This window comes from Adiantum capillus-veneris, chromosome 13 (genome assembly GCF_014529385.1).
Source record: "Adiantum capillus-veneris isolate H3 chromosome 13, ASM1452938v2, whole genome shotgun sequence".
Classification (NCBI taxonomy): Eukaryota; Viridiplantae; Streptophyta; class Polypodiopsida; order Polypodiales; family Pteridaceae; genus Adiantum; species Adiantum capillus-veneris.
In genome coordinates this window covers 41,955,796-41,975,915 of record NC_140943.1, presented here as the reverse complement: position 1 = coordinate 41,975,915, position 20,120 = coordinate 41,955,796, and the positions used below count along the sequence as shown (strand labels likewise).

Here is a 20,120-nt window from a genome sequence, read left to right as displayed (position 1 = left end):
TTAACCGTTTTGCTCACATTGCACCTCCATGGCTGCCCATCTTTCTTCTAAGACGGCACATTGCACCTCCTGTTGTAGCATTATCTCCATCATAGACTTGACCAAAGCCTCCATAGGATTTGGTGCAATCCGTGGCATAAATGGAAATGAGGGAGGATCGGAGAACAATCCTCCTCATGTAGAAACTTCTTCTCCTCCAACTCCACTCTCATCACCTTCACGCAAGGTATCCATTCCGCTTCGGGTGATGACCATATATTGAGATCTTGGGTACTTGGATTCTTGAGGTACTTGGGTTCTTGGAAGACTTGAGTTCTTAGCTTGCAATCGGTGTTTGAGAAGGCTTTTCTCTAACCCGAGCTCGACTCTTCCCTGCGGGGACGCACCCCTTGGCGGCCTTGCGCTCACACCAAAGTTGCTTTTTCCCACCTCATGTCGATTGGCCGTCCGCTAAGTGTACGGTTCGCTCTCAATGAGTGAAAAGAGGAACAAGGGGAGGCTGGGCAAGCCCTTCTTTCTTGGGTTACCTGTCACTCTTCAAAAACACAATAAGAAATCGACACACCCAAGTGGACTTGGGTTACGTGCGACTTCTCCTTGGACCGATTGTTGTTGTTATTGTTGGAATTGCCTTGGGAAGAATTTTGGACATTGGTTTTCCCCTTTGCATAATTTTTTCTTTGTTTTCCATGGGCTTGACATTCCATCTAGCCCCTTGTTGGAAATTGATGCGCGAAGCAACCATGGTGTGGTGGATTACTTCGGAAATAGAACCAGGCCGTTGGGAATTGACATACTCGGCCATCTCTTCAGGTAATCCCAAACAAAACTGTTGCGGCAAAGTCTATCTTTTGGAAGACAGTAGCCTTGAGATGTAAGTCCCAAAACTTATCCACATATTTGTGAATAGACTCATGGGAGAGACGCTTCAAACTGCGCCATTCAGTGAGCATTTTGTCCTTTGCATCGCTTGCAAGGAATTGCTTCATGATGGAAACTCGTAGAGTTTTCCATGTCTTTGTGGCTTCACCGTTGCCACGAAAGCTAGCCCACCATTGACGAGCCGATTTTTGAAAGTGCATAGCTACATGGTGTAGCTTGGAGGACTCCATGAAGCCCTCGTCTCCAAAGGCCGCATCAAATTGCTGGATGAAGGCCAATACTTTGTCGGTGGCACCAAAGGTGCCATCATAGGTGAGAAAAGAGATACTCTTTCCTCCCTCTTTGAACTTCTTGAGCTTTTGTGACTTCGCCATGCAGGATATGTTTTGCGATGTCCTCCCCTCTTGTATTCTTTAGGAGAATAGCCATAGCGTCGGAAGAGGAGAAAGGTGAAGAAGAAGGAGAAGAGGGTGACCTCTTTCTTGCCCTTTTCTTCCTTTGTTTCCTCTCTTCCCATTCGGAGTAACTAGGAGAAGGACTGTCGGTTCAACGTTTCCTCTTGGGAGGAGTTGGCGTCGTGGAGCCACATCTTCAGAGGAACTTACAGTTTCATTACTTTCTTGCTCTTTGGATTCCTCCTCTCGTATGGGAGAATCTTCTTTTGGGAGTCTCTTCAAGAGGCCTCCGAAGCTCTCTCTTCTCTTGGAGAGGAAGGGAAATTCTATAAGCAAGAAGTTGTTAGAGTAACTTCGGCTTGCAAAGCAGGGTTGCCCATAGCTTGCTGCAACCTAGTAACAAGATAATTGACAAACATGGGGGCATCATCATTAGCACCTTCATGTGCAAAATCAAAGTTATCAATGTTCAATCTACTCTCTTGGTTGTTGTCAGCCATGTTAACAAAATTTTGAGTACTTATTTAGTGTACGATTTGGCAATTCAAAACCTTAGTTGCTACTCCTCTTAGCCGTTAAAAATCGGCACTAAGTATCTACACCCACGGCTCGAAGTGGTTAATTATAAAGAGTAGTGGAGTGGGTCTAATATTGCAGAATTGATGAGGGCTAGCTCCTCTCGGACTTCTTATGGCTCAATAATGGTAAAGCCGTAGGCAAGTCTAAAAAGACTCCATTATTAAGTCCAAAGCTCCCGAGGTGTGTACCATACATATTCCACATAGTGGGCTCAACAAAACCGATAAAAGATCCCAGTTCCACTTACCCTAATATTATTAGCAAAATCAACCATTTATAGCTACCTAAGGACCTCTCTTCTTAAGCAAGAAAAGAGAAACCAAATGCTTTGATACCAATGTAATGGAAATGGCCTATGAATTTTAAGAGTAGAGGAAATTAGAGATAGCACTTTTGTGAAATTACTTTACGAGCATAGAGGGTGAACTTAATTGATGGTAGCAACATAAACATAGCATTTAGTTAAATTGGCATGAACAATACTTCTACAAGAGAGAGAGTTTAGAGAACATGACAACAGTTGAGGACCGGATTTATGTGGAGCCGGTCCCCCCTCTAATAGGCATTTGTATTATAGTTTCTCCCATCAAGAGAGACCTGGTACAATACAATCCTTGTGTTCCTTGTGACCTAGAAGATGCAATGAAGATGGAAAGCTTCATGCATCATAAGCATAACATAAACTTTGTAGAAAGCTTTAACAATCCCAAGCCTCAGTCCCAAGGCCTCAAACACCTTCGAAGGTGGAGAGAGCTAGCGGGGAATGAGGGCAGGGAAGAGGAGGAAGAAACATTTCATAGGAGAAAGAATTAGTTCCTCTCTTATCATCACTCTTCTTGCTAGCATACATTATAGCATAGTAATGAAGATGGAGAAGATGGCAAGCTTAAGCATTGAAGCATGGTTCTTGGTTGGATTTGCATTCCATAGCCAAAAGTGTTGGTGTAGGCTCTCAACTTCTCTACTAGCTTGGAGAAGGAGATGGAATTCTTGCACTTTACACTTCACACCATGAGTGTGTGTGTGTGTGAGTGTGTTTGGGAGAGTATACCACCCAAGCATAAAAACGTTAGTGGTAGTGGCTGAAAACGTTGATTTCTTGATGTTGAAAACGATGGGCTGATCTTTAAGAAAATGCTGGGACCTGTGGGTGCCTGCCTGCTTTACTGCGGGTGCCTACCCTTCTGTGTCCTGCTTCTTTTGCTTCTACTGAGTGCCCAATGGTTTCTTTTATAGCTCTTTAGCAATTTGCCCTACCTACTTTTCCAACAAAAGTCACTTATTAATAAACAAGTGAAAAATGTGTACTTTGGCAAAAAGGGTTCTATGCTCTCGAAAATGCTCATGATTGGTATTGAATGTCGTGCTAATGATCACGATGTCATGTGCACATCTAACCCTATGTGTACATGGACAAGCTACTTCATGACTTGGGTTCGGTTCAGTTCACTCGGCCTAGCTAAGGAAGTGATCTGGCACTTTCGTGAGTCTGTTCGCAGACCGTGCATGTCCAGACACTTAGAATAGATGCATATCCTCTGGTTGCACACAGTATGATCATCAGATTTCCATCAGAACCCATCAGGAGAACTTTTATATTGCATAGACCTATTTTCCCTATTTTAGCCATTTTTCACTTATTATTTTTAAGTGACTTTTGTTGGTAACTAGGTAGGGCAATTTTGATAAGCAAGTACGTAAAAAACCTAGCGCTAGCACTTTCTGGCAGAAGAGGCAACAAGAACCAAGGTTCAATAAGCACCTTCTCAGCAAGACCCCCCCCCCCTCCGGCGGCAGTCAACACAACGTTTTCTGCCAAAGACCAGCCTAGCGTTTTTGCCAAGGACATCCAATGTTTTCCATTGCTTGCAGATCATCCAGCGTTTTGCATTGCAGCAGCCTAGCGACAGCAGGACCAAGCAGATACCTAGCGTTTTTGCAACAGGACACATTCAGCCCCTAGCGTTTTTGCATCAGCATGTCAACCTAGCGTTTTGCAATTTCCGGCGACATTCAGCCCTTCTGCATCAGCATTTTCAGTTTTCAACAGTCAGACTCCGAGTAGAACCCCCGAACCTCGCAGATCTCACCTTCCCGCAACAAATCCTCGCTGCACGGTCAAATCAGCAAACGTTTGCAGTTTCAGCCCGGGAAACGCAGATTTCAGCATCTGCGTTTCCAGCGCGTCGTCGTTGCATCGCTGTCGTCACTGACATAAGAGTCAAAATTCAGCAGATACAAGATTTGCAAATTTCGACAATTAGAGTTTTCAGATTTCAGCCCGTCTCGTCGTCGTCCTCATTGTCGTCGACAGCGTCGGCAAGTCCATTGCATTGTAGAGATTTGTGAAATCAATAGTAGACCGCTCTCGCCATAGAGAGTGGGGACTTCGGAGGAGGGTTTGACAACATTCTGGTGCCGTATTCTTCTCTCTCTATCTCTCTATCTCAGCACCTTCATTCACAGTGTTTACCACTTTGTTTCTGATCACTTGCACTCTCTCACTAAAGGAACGAAAGGCACTCCCTGTCGTAAGTAAAAGGAACCTTGAGCACAGTTCGGAGCACTCATCTTGAGCAAAGTTCAACATTCACTTCCGTTGCACCTTACATTGGTATCAGAGCTTTGGCAGTGTTCTGGATCACTCAAGGCAAGAACCACAAGAACCACAAGATTTTTTTTGCTTGTTGCGGTCGCACGTAACCCAAGTCCTCTTGGGCGTGTCGATTCCTAGTCGTGTTTTTGAAGAGTGACAGGAAACCCAAGAAAGAAGGGCTTGTCCAGCCTCCCCTTGTTTCTCTTTTCACTCATTGAGAGTGGACCGTGCACTTAGCGGCCGGCCAATCGACGAGGTGGGAAAAAGCAATCTTGGTGTGAGTGCAAGGCCGCCAAGGGGTGAGCCCGCGGGAAAGAGAAGAGCTCGGGTAAAGAGAAGATCCTTCTCTAACACAGATTGGAAGAGAAAGCAGAACCTCAAGCACCTCAAGAAGTCAAGAACTCAAGAACCCAAGAACCAAGAACCACAAGAACCCAAGTTCCTCGTGAACTTAAGAACCCACGACTTCAATGTATGGTCACTACCCGAAGCGAAATGGATACTTCGCATGGAGGTGGTGAGCATGGGAGTGGCGAAGAAGAGTTTTCCCCACCAGGAGGTTTTTCCGACCCTCCCCCTTCCCCATCTACGCCAAGGATTGCACTAACTCCTATGGTGCTTTTCGACAAGATAATGATGGATAGGAAGTTCGAACGCGAAGCAAGGAAGTTAGAACGCGAAGAAAGCATGGCGGCCATAGTGCGTGAGCACGAGCAAGCACGCTTGGAAGTCGAAGAAAGAAAAGCAGAACTTGATCGCGAGACCAAAGCAAGAAAAGCAATGAGCGACCAGCACATGAAAGAGTTGTTGCGACTCTTTTCTAGTGTGCAGGCACAGATTGCAAAGGATCAAAAGAAGGAGACTCTAACAGTCTCTTCTTTTCCAAATCATGACACACATTATTTGCATGATTATGATAAGCATGATGAATTGCATGATAATGATAAACATGATGAATTGCTTGTTAATGATGAGCATGATGATTTGCATGATCACGATGTGATTTGCATGATCACGATGTGATTTCTCACAAGCATGATGATTTGCAAGAAGATGATGTGATTGTTCACAAGGATGATGGTTTAGTTGATACTTTTTCTACTGAAGCTAACCTCATTGCAGATTCGATAGATCAGGAAGAACCGATCTTGGCTCTCGAGTCACGGTCCAGAGAACCTTCTCCGGAAGTATTATGTGTTTGAATGATTAGTCAATACACATTGTTCAAGTGTTTCATTCGTGATGCCTTCCTGTATTTTAATCACCGTCCTTATGTGATTCTTTTTTATAGGCATGACATATTGTACGATGAACACCATTCACTCATGAATGAGCACGGATGTATGCGGATTATTCATGAAAAGATGACATGTCTGCATTCAAAGAATTCACGTTCCATGTCTCTTCCTTGGCATGACACAGTATCAGAAAGAGCACAAGAAGGATTGAGCATCAAGCATCGGCATTTCCATTGTGATTTGCCACAGTTGATTGATTTAGATCAGAAAGTCAAGTTTTGAATCCATGGTTTGCGTGTGTTTGATTTGGCACTCCGTCTCTTTGTTCATCTACATTGCATGCACAGTTTTTTTGAAAGAATAGTTTTTTTCCCGTTACTTTACATGGAATGGGTATGTTCATGTTTTTGTGTTGGAAGTGGTTTCAGGAATTTTCAACCTCGGAGATTCTTGAAGAACGTAGACGCATGACTATCGACGACGTTGAAGCATTGCAGGAGCCACAGATGACTTTGTGTCGCTTTCGACACAGCCCAAAGAAGCAAGCGTTGCAGACCTTTATGAAGTTCAAGTATTGCATGACCCACGCATCAGAGTGGGCCGGCGAAGAGTCCTTTCCAAGATCCCAGACGTTGTTGGCAATCTTCCTCGAAGCCATACAGTTCGGTATCAGTACCTCACTTTGACAAGGAGGGGATGTCACGTGCACATCTAACCGTATGTGTACGTGGACAAGCTACTTTATGACTTGGGTTCAGTTCAGTTCAGTCAGTGTCACAAAGTGATGACGTGGCTGCCCAGAAACTGAAACCGTAACTACTTATGAAAACCCTAATGTTGAAAACCCTAGTTCTGGAAAACCTAACCCTAAAACTTGCCAAAAACCCTAACCGTAAATTATGCCCTCACGTAACCCTAACCCTAACCCTAAAAGGCAACACGGGCTGAATCTCGAAAAATGCACAAACATGCTGACGTGGCACCGTACGACAGTCCAGTGAATTGTGGCAGTTTTCCAGCTTTTGCGGCACCTTGCTTTTCTCTACGCAAGAGAGAGAGAGAGAGAGAGAGAGAGAATTCCTCTGCTTTATTTTTATTGCTAGGCTTTTCATTTGAAGCCGGACGCAGAGTCTGAGAGTGAGACCCAAACCACTCTTGTACTTTGAACACCGATTAATACATAAAGAAATACCGAAAGGGGTGCCAGTCTTTGGGGCCAATATCTCTAGGCACGGAACTCCGCCGGGCCAGTGCAAATCTATTGTGAATTGTGAACTGTTTTGAAGTGGTTATTTGGTGATGTCGTGATTGATTCTTGACTTGGAGTGTCCAAGTCTGTTACAGGGGTATCAAAGCACGGTCGATTTCTCTTCTACGGGAAATCCGATCCCAATTTTTTTTTCCGCGGAACCTATGGCTTCACGCAAGGATAAGTCGACTCCCTCTGCATCCGGAGATGCAGGCAGGGATCACAAAGAAGATTCCGACAGAGAGTATGGCCCGCCTTAGCCTACTCAGGCGGAGCAACGAGAGGTGAAGCGTCGCCAATTGATCGGCGATGCAACAAAGATGATGCTCAGTTTTGCGAAGGACCCAAAATTGGCAAAATATATGAGCGAGACTTCTTTTCAGGAAGTGCACGAGCAATGGCAGAAAACCACAACACCACCCCCAAAACCCGCTCTCAAGAAACCTTCTGCTCACAAGACATATTCAGAGAAGGAATTAGAAAAGGTGGTTGATGCACAGATTGCTCAGCTTTTTGACGCGCAGAACAAAGCTAAAAAGCACGGCAAAAATCAGAAGAAAGGCACTGACTTCCCGGGTTATTTGGGTCGTCAGTCGACATTTGATAAGGCAAAGAAACAGAAGAAGCGTGTTCGATTTGAAGGAGTACCCAGTTCTTCTTCTTCTTCTTCTTCTTCTGACAATTCTTCTAGCTCTTCGGATTCGAGCAAAGAAGACAGAAAAGGCAAAAAGCGAAGCAAGAAAAAACGCTTCGGAAAGGGTAAGAAAAGGGCAAACAAGTCTAAATCTCGCCCAGTGAGTGACAGTTCTACAAAGGACTCATCTACAGACATTTCAGACTCTGATGACGGCAACTTTTATGCGAACAAGAAGAATTTTTATAAAGCCAGCCAGTATGACTTTCTGGAAGATAAAAGCAAGAAAGTCCGAGAGTTTAAGGAAGGTGGACAGTCAATGAAAGTAGAAAGAGAAAGAGCAACCCAGAAAAGGAGGATGCACGACCCAAGCTTACTCCTCAGGAGAGAGCTCGCTTCATCAGAGAGGGGAAGTGCTTTGGATGCGGGGAACATGGACATATCCCCGCGAAGTGCCCTAAAAAGGCACAGAAAGAACAGAATGACAAGGACGACAACAGGCCTAAGAGTTCGAGAGCAGTTGAGGAACGTGGAAGAAAAGGCAAGATGAAAACAGGACTGGTTCCAGATTGTGTGGGTACAGATCCCAACACCATGGACGAGAGTACAGAACTTTGTCGAGCTTGAGGCAAAGTGAAAGACCAAGAGGCCCTGATCTTCTTTGATGGAGGAGCCAAGGCCAACTTCATTTCACCAGAATTGGCGGCGCGGCTCGAGATCACTCCCGATCTGATGGGACCACTTGCGGAGGCAGTTCTGGCGACACCCGGCAGGGACGTAGCCATTACACCTGTCATTGGCAAACTTCGGTTGCATTGTCAAGGGTATTTGGGGCATGAGGACTTTTACATAATGCCTTTGGAAGGTTGTGATGTTCTCTTAGGGATTCTCTGGTACCACAAGAACAACGCCATGGTCGATTATCGGGCGAGGAAAGCGACATTGACTACAGAGAAGGGCAGAACCATTGTACTTGACATTAAACTGAAGGGCGAGTCTATCCCTATTGTATCGGCTTCGACCATTTCTAAATTAATGAAATCCAGTCTGTTTGTTTACTTGATCTTTATGAAAGAATTGAGCGATAAGGATAGGACAAATATGTCTAAACTTGATAAATAACGCCAAGATTTTCTCCACTCTCACGCCAATTGCTTCTCAGAGGGCCTACCAAGCGAGTTACCACCTGCTCGTCCTGAAGATCATACCATTGATCTGATACCTGGAAGCACACCACCGAACCGGCCACCTTACCGTGTGAGCCGAGCACAGAATGAAGAGATTATGTTGCTTTTGAAGAAAGACAGATCTTGGACAATGTGCATCGAATATAGAGCTCTCAACAAAATCACCATCAAGAACAGATTTTCGATTCCTAGGATCGATGATATACTCGACAGATTACAAGGATCCTCGTGCTTTAGCAGTATTGATTTGAAGAGTGGATATCATCATATCAGAATCGCGCCGGGAGACGTCTACAAGACAGCTTTACGGACGACTTTTGGGTTATTTGAGTTTTTGGTGATGCCTTTTGGCTTAACCAATGCTCTTGCAACATTTAATCGGATGATGGACAGGATTTTTCGAGAGTATAGGCTATTTGTTGGCACTTTCTTTGATGATATCATTGTTTTCTCCAAGAATGAGGCAAAACACAGAGATCATCTGCTTCAGGTCTTTCAAGCATTACGAGATCACAAGTTAGTGATTAATGCAAAGAAAAGTGAATTTTTCCTACCAGAGATACACTTTTTGGGACACGTTGTCTCAGCAACAGGAGTGCAAATGGATCCGGCAAGATAGAGACTATACGTGATTGGCCCGATTTGAAGAATTTCCATGAAGTTAGAAGCTTCTTGGGACTGTGTTCGTACTACAGGCGGTTCATTCGAAAGTTTGCAGAGGTTGCTTCCCCTTTGCATATCTTGATACAGAAAGGAGTCCGTTTCTCGTGGGGACCCACAGAGGTGACTGCCTCAGTTACCCGGAACGCGGAACGGGAACGACAACCGGATCCCCGCGGAACGGGGGAACGGCTAGGGGTCCGGAACGGGAACGGCGCGGAATGGGAGGTAAAAAAACACCCAAATAGTGCATTTTTTAGCTCCTTGTGTTTAACTACAAGGAGTATTAGAGTGCTTTGACTCTAATACTCACAAAAAACTCGTTTTGAAGACCATTCAATCTTGCTATGACTAGATGATGAGAGAGAGAGAGAGAGAGAGAGAGTGAGAGGGAGAGGGAGAGACTCGAGAGAGTGAGAGGGAGAGGGAGAGATGTGAGAGAGTGGGAGGGAGAGGAAGAGAGCTTGAAGGCTTGAAGCCTTGAGCCTTGAAAGAGAGAGTCTGAGAGGGAGAGAGCTTGAGCCTTGAGGACTAGCTTGTGGAGAGAAAGGGGGAGGGGGGTGCATTTTATGAGTCCTTGAGGCCTTGCACACTTCAAAAAGAAGCCCAAACATTTACTTCAATTTTCAATTTTTGCCAAATTTGTTTGTAGCCGTTGGCCGTTCCAGGGGCATTCCAAAAAACGTTCTGGGGGTGTTTCGGAACGTTCCGGAACAGTTGTTCTGGTTTCCACTAGCCACCTGGAACGTCCAAACGTTGTGGGACATTCCGGAACGTTCGGGAAGGGAACTGCCCCCGGGAACGCCGGAACGGGGGCCAGGGGACGTTCCTCGGTAACTTTGGGTCACTGCCTTTCAAACATTGAAAGAGAAATTGACTACGGACCAGTTTTGATTTTGTCGGACTTGCAGAAGTCATTTGAAGTATATTGTGATGCTTGTGGTCGTAGTCTTCGTGCGGTCTTAATACAACAAGGCCATGTCATTGCTTACGAGAGCCGATTGTTCTCAAGGCTGGAGATGACAGCACAGATTTATGAGAAAGAGCTTTTGGCGGTTATCCATGCTCTTACTCAGTGGCGGCATCACCTACTCGGAGCGGATTTTACTGTCTTTACAGACCATCACAGTTTGCGCTACTTCTTGTCACAGAAGCAGCTTTCGAAAAAGAAGATGCGGTGGGCGAACATCTTGTCACAGTTTCACTTCCAGATTGTCCATGTGCAGGGACAAAAGAATGTGGTGGCAGATGCTTTGTCTCGGAAGCCGTTGGTTCTTGCTATTTCTGCGATACATCATAGGAGCTTTGAGGATATGGTTGACCATAGATACAGATTTTGCAGACGTTTTCACACGAATACGGGATGGGTAGACAGTAGCGGGATATTCCATTCGGGATGGCTACTTGATGAGGAAAACCATGTTGTGCGTTACACAGCAATTGAGGAAAAAGGTTATGACTGAATGCCTCTGTCCACCTTTTACGGATCACACGGCATTGCTACCACCATGAAAGGGGTAGAGATATACTTCTTTTGGCCGAGACTCAAGAAGGATGTGGAAGAGTTTGTGCGCAGTTGCTTAGCATGCCAGAAGGTCAAGTTTGACAGGCATAAAGCACAGGGATTGTTAGAGCCTTTACCCATACCCACCCGCCTCTGGGAAAGTATTGCAATGGATTTCATTTTTGATCTCCCGAGAACACAAAGTGGTCACCATGGTATCTGGACTGTTATTGACAGATTTAGCAAACACGCTCATTTCATTCCAGTGAAGAAAACACTCAAACCGGATCACTTAGCGAGACTGTTTGTGGCCCAGATCTTCAAATTACATCGCATGCCTGAGACGATTGTCTCCGACACGGACCCCAGATTTACGAGTTTGTTTTGGAAGGCAATTTGGGAGAACATTAGCACGCGGTTACAGTTATCATCGTTCCACCCGCAGACTGACGAGCAATCTGAGATTGCCAATTCAGTGGTTTAGATTTATTGAAGTCTTATATCTCGGATGAGAAGACTCAATGGGAAAAGTACCTACCTTTGGTGGAATTTGCCTACAATAACACGATACACTCTTCGACGGGGAAGGCGCCATTTGAGATTGTTGAAGGTGCTACAAAGGTTCCATCCTTCCTAAGCACGAAAGATAAGATTTTTGAAGCGGATGAATATACGCGAGACTTAGATACGGCTTTTGCCAAGGTTCGCAACACTTCGCAGATATCTCAAGAACGATAGAAAAAGGCAGCGGATCGCCATCGTCACGACTTGAAATTGAAGGAGGATGATTGGGTGCTCTTATGTTTTGAGAAGGCATGCCTGAGAAAGAAAAAGGGAAAGGAGAGGCTTTTTCCAAAGCTTAGTATGCGATACTACGGACCTTTCCAGATCTCTAAAAAGATAAATGATGTCTCCTTCCGACTAAAACTGCCTGATACTTGGAGGATTCACAATGCATTTCATGTGAATCTCTTGAAACCTTTTGAAAGTGATGTGCCTCATGATGGGGAGGCTGATGAGCAACCCGAAGTGGAAGAAAACGAGAAGATCCTTGTTCCTGAACAGATTTTGGCACATAAGAATACGAAGAATAAAGGTAAAGTCTAAAGGCGGTTCTTGGTTAAGTTCAAGAACTATCCTGCATTGGATGCGAAGTGGATGGAGGAGGAGGACCTGGCAAATACTCCTCAGATTGTGAAACTTTATCTCGAGGCTTTTGGTTTAGCATAGTCTACTCCAAATGGAACCCAGAATTCAACTTGGCCGGAGAACTGGTGCAGTGGGATGCACAAGAGGGGAGTTACTGCCCCGCATAATCCGAGCTGAAAATTACTTGTTCTGGCCCGATTTCGGCAACATAACTGTACTATGACGCTTCACAGACAATATCCCCACGCAATAAGTGCCTTTCCCGGTGCATATGGTCACTTTTCAAAACCTGGCGAGAATCTGCAGCACGCTGAACTCTCTGTTTTCTGCCCTGAAAATGTACCAGATCACCCGCACAACGGTCCCTCGTGTCCCCGGACCTCTTGGGGTATTAGGGACCATTAAGGGCCGAAACCCTAAACCTGCAAAAATACACAGCAGGCTGTATTTCCCTGTTTTGGGCTCCGTTCCAAGAGCAAGTCGCATCCGTAGCAAGTCCTCAAGCTCCCGCACATGTAGGGCTACTTGCCGTTTGAATCGGACAAGAATTCTGGCATGAAATCTCTCCGAATTCACCTGTACCTACAGCGGGTTAGCAACTAGCTAATCCAGTACTTGTGCAAGAGGCTCTTGCCTCAGCAATCACGCATGAACCCACACAACTGCACATACAAATAAAAAGCCCTCGAGCGGGACATCACGTTTCTGTATTCAAAAGGGAAGAGAGGTGCGCGAGAGCAGAGTCATCGCGCTACATAATGCAAGGGAGAAGGCAAGCTTTCCATTGAAGTTGCATCACCTGCACCAACTACTCACACACACACATTGTAAGTCACAGTGAGAGAGAGAGCGAGAGGAAGCCCCAAGCTGATTTTGCGCCGATTGGCTGAGATGGCTTGGTTTGATCTTCTAAGGCTTGTGATGCTGCCAAGTGTCCACTATGCCTCTTTGAGTTTATTTTCCTAGTACCCACCAACATATAAGTGTAGCGAGGGGGCCTAAATGAATTTGATCTGAGCCTAGACACCCTTTTACTGCTCGGATTCCAATGCCGGTCGGTCCGACAAACTCGTGGCGACAAGGCCTTCCCGTCTACGGTTGAAACTCTCGGCCATCGGCCTTTTCACACTGGCCACACAATGTCTGGCCATTTGTGACTTCAAAAAGAGGGTCTCAAAAATTAAATAAAAATGATCGGGAAAAAGCCAAGACAAGGGGCTTCCGAGACAATGCATCTACCACTAAGTTTTTTTGTCCCTGAACATGGACAATCTGAAAGTGAAATTGTGATAAGAAGTTAGCCCACTGCATCTGCTTTTCCGAAAGCTACTTCTTGTGACAAGTAGCGTAGACTCTACTGATCAGTAAAGACCCTAAAATCGGCTCCGAGTAGATAATGTCGCCGCTGAGTAAGAGCATGGATCACTGCCAATAGCTCTTTCTCATAAATCTGTGCTACCAATCCTGGCCTTGAAAACATTCTCCTTTCATAAGCAATCACATGGCCTTCTTGCATCAAGACCGCTCCCAGACTACGACCACAAGCATCACAATATACTTCGAATGGCTTTTGCAAGTCTGGCAAAGTTAATACTTGTCCATTAGTCAATTTTTCCTTGAATGTCAGAAAGGCAGTCACCTTCGTCGGTCCCCACGAGAAAGGGACCTTTTTTTGAGTCAATAAGTGCAAAGGTGAAGCTATCTCTGCAAACTTCCAAATGAGCCACCAGTAGTAAGAACACAAGCCCAAAAAGCTTCTAACTTCATGAACATTCTTCAAGTCTGACCAAATCGTGGATAGTCTCAATTATGGCCGGGTCTATCTGTACTCCTGCTGTGCTGAGACGATGTGTCCCAGGAAGTGTATCTCCGGCAAGAAAAACTCGCTCTTTTTGGCATTGATAACCAATCTGTGATCACACAATGCCTGAAAGACCTGTAGCAGATGGTAACGATGCTCTGCTTCATCCTTGGAGAAAACTATAATATCATCAAATAAAGTACCCACAAAAGATCGATGCTCTCGGAAAATCCTATCCATCATTTGGTTGAAAGTTGTTGGAGCATTGGTAAGTCCAAAAGGCATCACAAAAAATCGTCTAAACCAAAGCTTGTCCGAAAGACTGTCTTGTAGACATCTCCCAGAGCGATTCTAATCTGATAATATCCGCTTTTCAAATCAATCCTGTTGAAACAAGAGAATCCTTGAAGTCGGTCAAGAATATCATCGATCCTCGGAATCGGGAATTTGTTCTTGATAGTGATTTTATTGAGAGCTCTATAGTCAATGCACATCCTTCAAGATACGTCTTTCTTTAGTACCAATAAAAACGGAGAACAGTAGGGTGAAGTACTAGGCTGGATGAGACTCTTTTCAAGGAGGTCTTTCACTTGGTTCATGATTTCTTCATTCTAGGCTCGGCTGACACGGTAAGGTGGCCGATTCGGTGGTGTGCTTCCAGGAATCATATGAATAGTATGGTCCTCACGACGAGATGGGGGTAACTCGCCTGACAGGCCTTCTGAGAAACAATCAGCATGTGTGTGCAGGAATTCTTGTCGTTCTTTGTCTAATCCAGACATGTTCGTTCGTTGTTCATCATTTAATTCTTTCAAATCGATCGAGTAAACAAAGAGACTGGATTTCATTAATTTTGAAATGGCCGAAGCCGATACAATAGGGACGGACTCGCCCTTCAATTTTACATAAAGTACAATTTTCCTGCCCTTCTAATTTGTCAAGGTCGCTTTCTTAGCCCAATAGTCGACCACGGCCTTGTTCTTATGGTACCAAGGGATTCCAAGGAGGACGTCACACCCTTCCAAAGGCATGATGTAAAAGTCCTTGTGCCCTAAATACCCCTGGCAATGCAAACGAAATTTTCCAATGATAGGTGTAATGGCTACATTCCGTCCGGGCGCCACTAGAACTACCTCCGTCGGTGGCCCTATCCTGTCGGGCGTAATCTCGAGTCGCGCCCCCAATTCAAGTGAAATGAAGTTGGCCTTCGATCCTCCATCAAAAAAGATAAGAGCTTCATATTCTTTCACTTTGCCCCATGCGCGGCAAAGTTCTATACTTTCATCCATCTAGCTAGGGTCAGTTCCCATGCAATCCGGTACCAGTCCTACTTTGATCTTGCCTTTTCTGCCACATTCCTGCACTGCTCTAGAACTCTCTCGCCTGTCTTCAGTCTGTCCTTGTTGAGCCTTTTTGGGGCACCTTGCGGAGATGTGCCCTTGTTCCCCGCAACCAAAACACTTCCCATCTTTGAGATAGTTATCTCTCTTCAGTAGTCAACCGGGGTCATGCATTTTTCTTTTTCTGGGGATTCTTTTTCTTTCTATTTTCATTGGTCGAGGTCTGTCTGGTCCTCTGAGTCAAAATTTCATTAGTGGGGTAGGTCAAATTCCCTGAATGTATCGAGAATCCTCGTTTCACATGTCCCATTAATTGTTGTATAGACTCAAACTTTTGTTCAAGGTAGTAATCTCGAATCTCTATAGAGAGTCTGCACTAAAACCACTCAATCTTTCTTTAAAAGCGACCTTAAATGAAGAGGTCGGTGGAAAAGAATCCCAAAACCTCTCGCAATATGCGTCCAAAGTATCACCCTTTGTCATCCGAAGATGGTTCCAAACCCTTCTCACATCTCGTTTGTACTCTTGGGTCAACCAAGAAGAAATAAAGAGCCGTTTGAACTTCTACCACTTGACCGGGGCTTCTTTCCTCAGTAGAAGAGTGGACCACCATGTTCGAGCATTTCCCTTTAAAAACGAGGTGGTCCTCCTAATCTTGGAGTGCTTTGAGTAATGCCCTCTGAAGAAGGCTATGTCAATGTAATGGAGATGGCCTATGAACTTTGAGAATAGCGGAATTAAAAGAATTGGAGTGAGCATTTTTGTGAGACTACTTTGAGAACATAGAGGATGAACTTAATTAGCGGTAGCAACATAACCATTATACTTAATTAACTTGGCATGAACAATACTTTTGCAAGAAAGAGAATCAGAGAACATGACAACAGTTGAGGATTGGATTTATGTGGAGCCGGTCCACCCTCCAATAGGCTTTTGTATTATAGATTCTCCCATCAAGAGAGACTTGGTACAATACAATCTTTGTGTTCCTTGTGACCTAAGTGATGCAATGAAGATGGAAAGCTTCATGCATCACGAGCATAGCATAAACTTTGTTAAGGCATTAACCATCCCCGGCCTCAGTCCCAAGGCCTCAAAACACTTCAAAGGTGGAGAGAGCTAGCGGGGAATGAGGGTAGGGAAGAGGAAGAAGAAGCATTCATAGGAGAAAGAAATAGTTTCTCACTTATCATCACTATTCTTGCTTAGCATACATAATAGTATAGTAATGAAGATGGAGAAGATGGCAAGCTTAAGCATTGGAGCATGGCTCTTGGTTGGATTTGCATTCCATAGCCAAGAGTGTTGGTGTAGGCTCTCAACTTCTCAACAAGCTTGAAGAAGGAGATGGAGCTCTTGCAATTTGCACTTCACACAATGAGAGTGTGTGTGTGTGTGTGTGTGTGTGTGTGTGTGTGGGGGGGGGGGGGGGGGGGGGGGGGGGGGGGGGGAGAGTATAACCTGCAAGCAAGCCCCCTAGTTGCTTGGGTCGACCCCCCTTTCTAGCTCATGCTTTTTGCTCATTGGCTCTCTCAAGCCTAGCCAATCACAAGCCTGGGTCAAGTCAAGCAGTAGAGGTACTCTTTGGACAAGTGTCCCCCTTTCCTCTTTGGGAGAGAGGGCTTGATAAATGCCTAAACAATTAATTTAATTAGCTAAATCCTCATTGGACCTCTCTAAGGATCAACCAATAGGCTTTGGACACTCCCTGAGGGCAACCTAGCTAGGGGCTTGACATGTGTTCTTCTTGTCTCTTGAGTAAGGGGTGCCCTTTGGGGGAGAGAGAAGTCATCCAACCATCCCCCCTACTTGCATGGCTCGCCCCCTCCTTTGTAGGCTTGCATGTTGACTTTCAAGCCCAAGCTACTTGGCCCTCTACTGGCTAAAGCACCTAGTCATCAAGCATAGGGTTAGTAAGAGTATGGCCTCTCTCTCTACCATCCTCTAGCTTCAAGGCCTTGTAGGGATTGACTTGGACCTTCAAGCATATGCCTAGCTTAAGTTGCACCTTAGCTATCAAGCATCTCATGCACTTTTAATTATCAAGCACCTCAAGCATAGACCTAGCTTAAACATAAGGTCCAAGGACTTTTACTCAAACCTTTGGAAGTCTTTAATGAAGCTAACCCTAAGGTCTTTAAGCTCCATTAGCTAGCCTTGCTCTTTGATAGACCACCTCTCCTTTGGAACCCTTAGCTATCAAGCATCTCATGCACTTTTAATTATCAAGCACCTCAAGCATAGACCTAGCTTAAACATAGGGTCCAAGGACTTTTACTCAAACCTTTGGAAGTCTTTAATGAAGCTAACCCTAAGGTCTTTAAGCTCCATTAGCTAGCCTTGCTCTTTGATAGACCACCTCTCCTTTGGAACCCTTAGCTATCAAGCATCTCATGCACTTTTAATTATCAAGCACCTCAAGCATAGACCTAGCTTAAACATAAGGTCCAAGGACTTTTACTCAAACCTTTGGAAGTCTTTAATGAAGCTAACCCTAAGGTCTTTAAGCTCCATTAGCTAGCCTTGCTCTTTGATAGACCACCTCTCCTTTGGAACCCTTTAACCTTGGCCCCGTGTTGAGACAGATCCATAAGCACATGTCTATATTCTAACTCGTTTATTCTCCCACATTAAATGATCAGTTTAATATGAGAAAATCATTTGGGTTAGTTAGATATTAGATTTTATGACATCAAACTACTGAATGAAAGACAAAGCCCTCGGAGCATTTCGGAATCCAAAAAAGGATTCAAATTTTATTGAATGTCCACCCCTCTTTAAATTCCTTTGTCTTCTTGCTCTTATCTTTGAGGAAATCGTATTGATTGGTTCTGTAAAAGTGCTTCTTCTTCGCATAAAACATGTGATCGTCGGAGTCAAAGCTGTCAGAGGATGACTCCTCCGTAGAGCTATCAGAAACTGGTCGGAATCTGATCTTCTTTGCCTTTTTCTTGTTCTTTCCAAATTGCTTCTTGCTTCGCTTCTTGCTCTTTCTGTCCTCCTCACTCGAGTCGGAAGAGAAAGAGCTAGAAGAACTTTCAGAAGAAGAGGAAGAAGAACTTGGGTAGTCCTTCAAAACGCACACGCTTCTTCTGTTTTCGTGCAGATGCGAAAGATTGGCGGCGGCCCAGGTAACCGGGGTAGTGAATCCTCTTCTTGCGCTTCTTCAATTGCTTCTCAATTGCTTCTTCGATGGCTGCTTCATGTCCATAAGCTAACTGATTTGAGTCTGGTCTTGAAGTTCTTCTTCAGTAACCATCCTCGGAGTAGGACGTTTCTTGATTGCCGGTTTGATTGTTGGCTCAGTGGCTTTCTGCCACTGAGTATGCACTTCAAGCATCGACTGATGAGTCAAAAATTTTGCAAATGGGGATCTTTAGCAACCTAAAGCATCTGCTTTGTGCGCTCATCAACCTGCTGTCGACGTTGCATGTCCAAGAGTTCATACTGTGTGACCGAGGCGGCCCGTACTCATCTTTCGCTACGTCACTTGAATTTTTTGTATTGCCTCCTCCCGACTCAGCGGTGGCAGAAGAGGTCGATTGATTCTTTTCGGAGTCCATAGGTGTCACAAGAAGAGGGATCGGATTTCACGGTAGAAGAGAAATCGGCCGTGCTTTGATACCACTATAACAAACTTGGACACCCCAAGTCTAGATTCTCTCGCACAACAGAGATTCACTTCAAAACAATTCACAATTCAAGAGTCGACACGGCCTGGCGAAGTTCCGTGCCAAGAGAGATTGGCCCCAAAGACTCGCGCCCCTTTCGGTATTTCTTTCATATTAATCTTTGAGCAAAGTACAACTCTCGCGCGTGCTCGCTCTCAGCCTCTGCGCCAGATGCTCTGAGAAGCGAGTGCCCTTGGATCACTTTTAAACATTACAAGGGGTGCTAAAAGCGGAGCCCAAAAGCAAGTAATCTCAAAAACAATTAACTCGATCCCAAAAGCTGCCAGCCAAAAGCAGCCTCCGAAAATCCGTACAACCGTGTCAACGCTTTTGGCAGAAATCTGTACAGTGCCACATCAACATATTCCGTACCACGTCAACATGTCGTGTCCGCAGGACCATGCCACGTCATCAGTTTGTGACAAGTGGTATAGATCCACCAAGATTGTATCACTTTGGTCTCGTAGGTCATTTTGGCCTTTTGAAGAAGTTTAATATAGCACTTCATTTCATCTCTCTCTCTCTCTCTCTCTCTCTCTCTCTCTCTCTCTCTCTCTCTCTCTCTCTCTCTCTCTCTCTCTCTCTCTCTAGTATGTATGTACATATGAGGATGTCCATGTATGCATAACTGAGTACACCTATGTATGCAATAATCAGAAGACAGGTATGTATGCATAACTCGAGTAGTGATGGAGGTCATGAGCGCTTCATCAATTTGCAGTTCCCATACAAAGGCAACCTTCATGCTTACAAACAAGCGGATAACACAAATGGAAAGGGAGATGAAGGAATGGAAAGCAGAGACGGAAGGATGGTGAAAGGAGAAGGCCAACCTTCTTCAAATGTTCCTCAACGAAGGCGCGCAATGGAAGAAGGAGAAAGAGGACTTGCACGCAGAGATACAAGCACTTAAGGCAGATTCACGGGCACTCAAAGTAGAGGTCTCGGCCCTCGAGCGAGAGCTTGTTGATAGAGCAAACAGTGGACTAGAGAAAGATGAATTCCAGCCCTCGGTGATAAGAGGAAATCAAGGTCATCAAGAAGCAGGTACGGATGATCAAAGAGGAAGAGAAACAGAATGTGGCAAAGACGTCTTTGTGGATGGATGTGATCACGAAGACACGGAAGAAGGCGGATGAGGCCGAGAAAATGGATAGAAGTCACTAAGAAAGGGAAAGGGAAAGAAACCACATCTATACTCAACATGACTTTAGAAGAAGAGCAACGAAGGAAGG

General features: G+C 45.0%; 1 protein-coding gene across 1 annotated transcript in view; it reads right to left on the bottom strand.

Annotated features, from left to right (window-relative positions):
• The window catches only part of ATERDJ3A (DNAJ heat shock N-terminal domain-containing protein), a 92,671-nt gene that overhangs the window by 51,407 nt on the left and 21,144 nt on the right, over nucleotides 1–20,120 (bottom strand). The gene's annotated exons all lie outside the window — the stretch shown is intronic.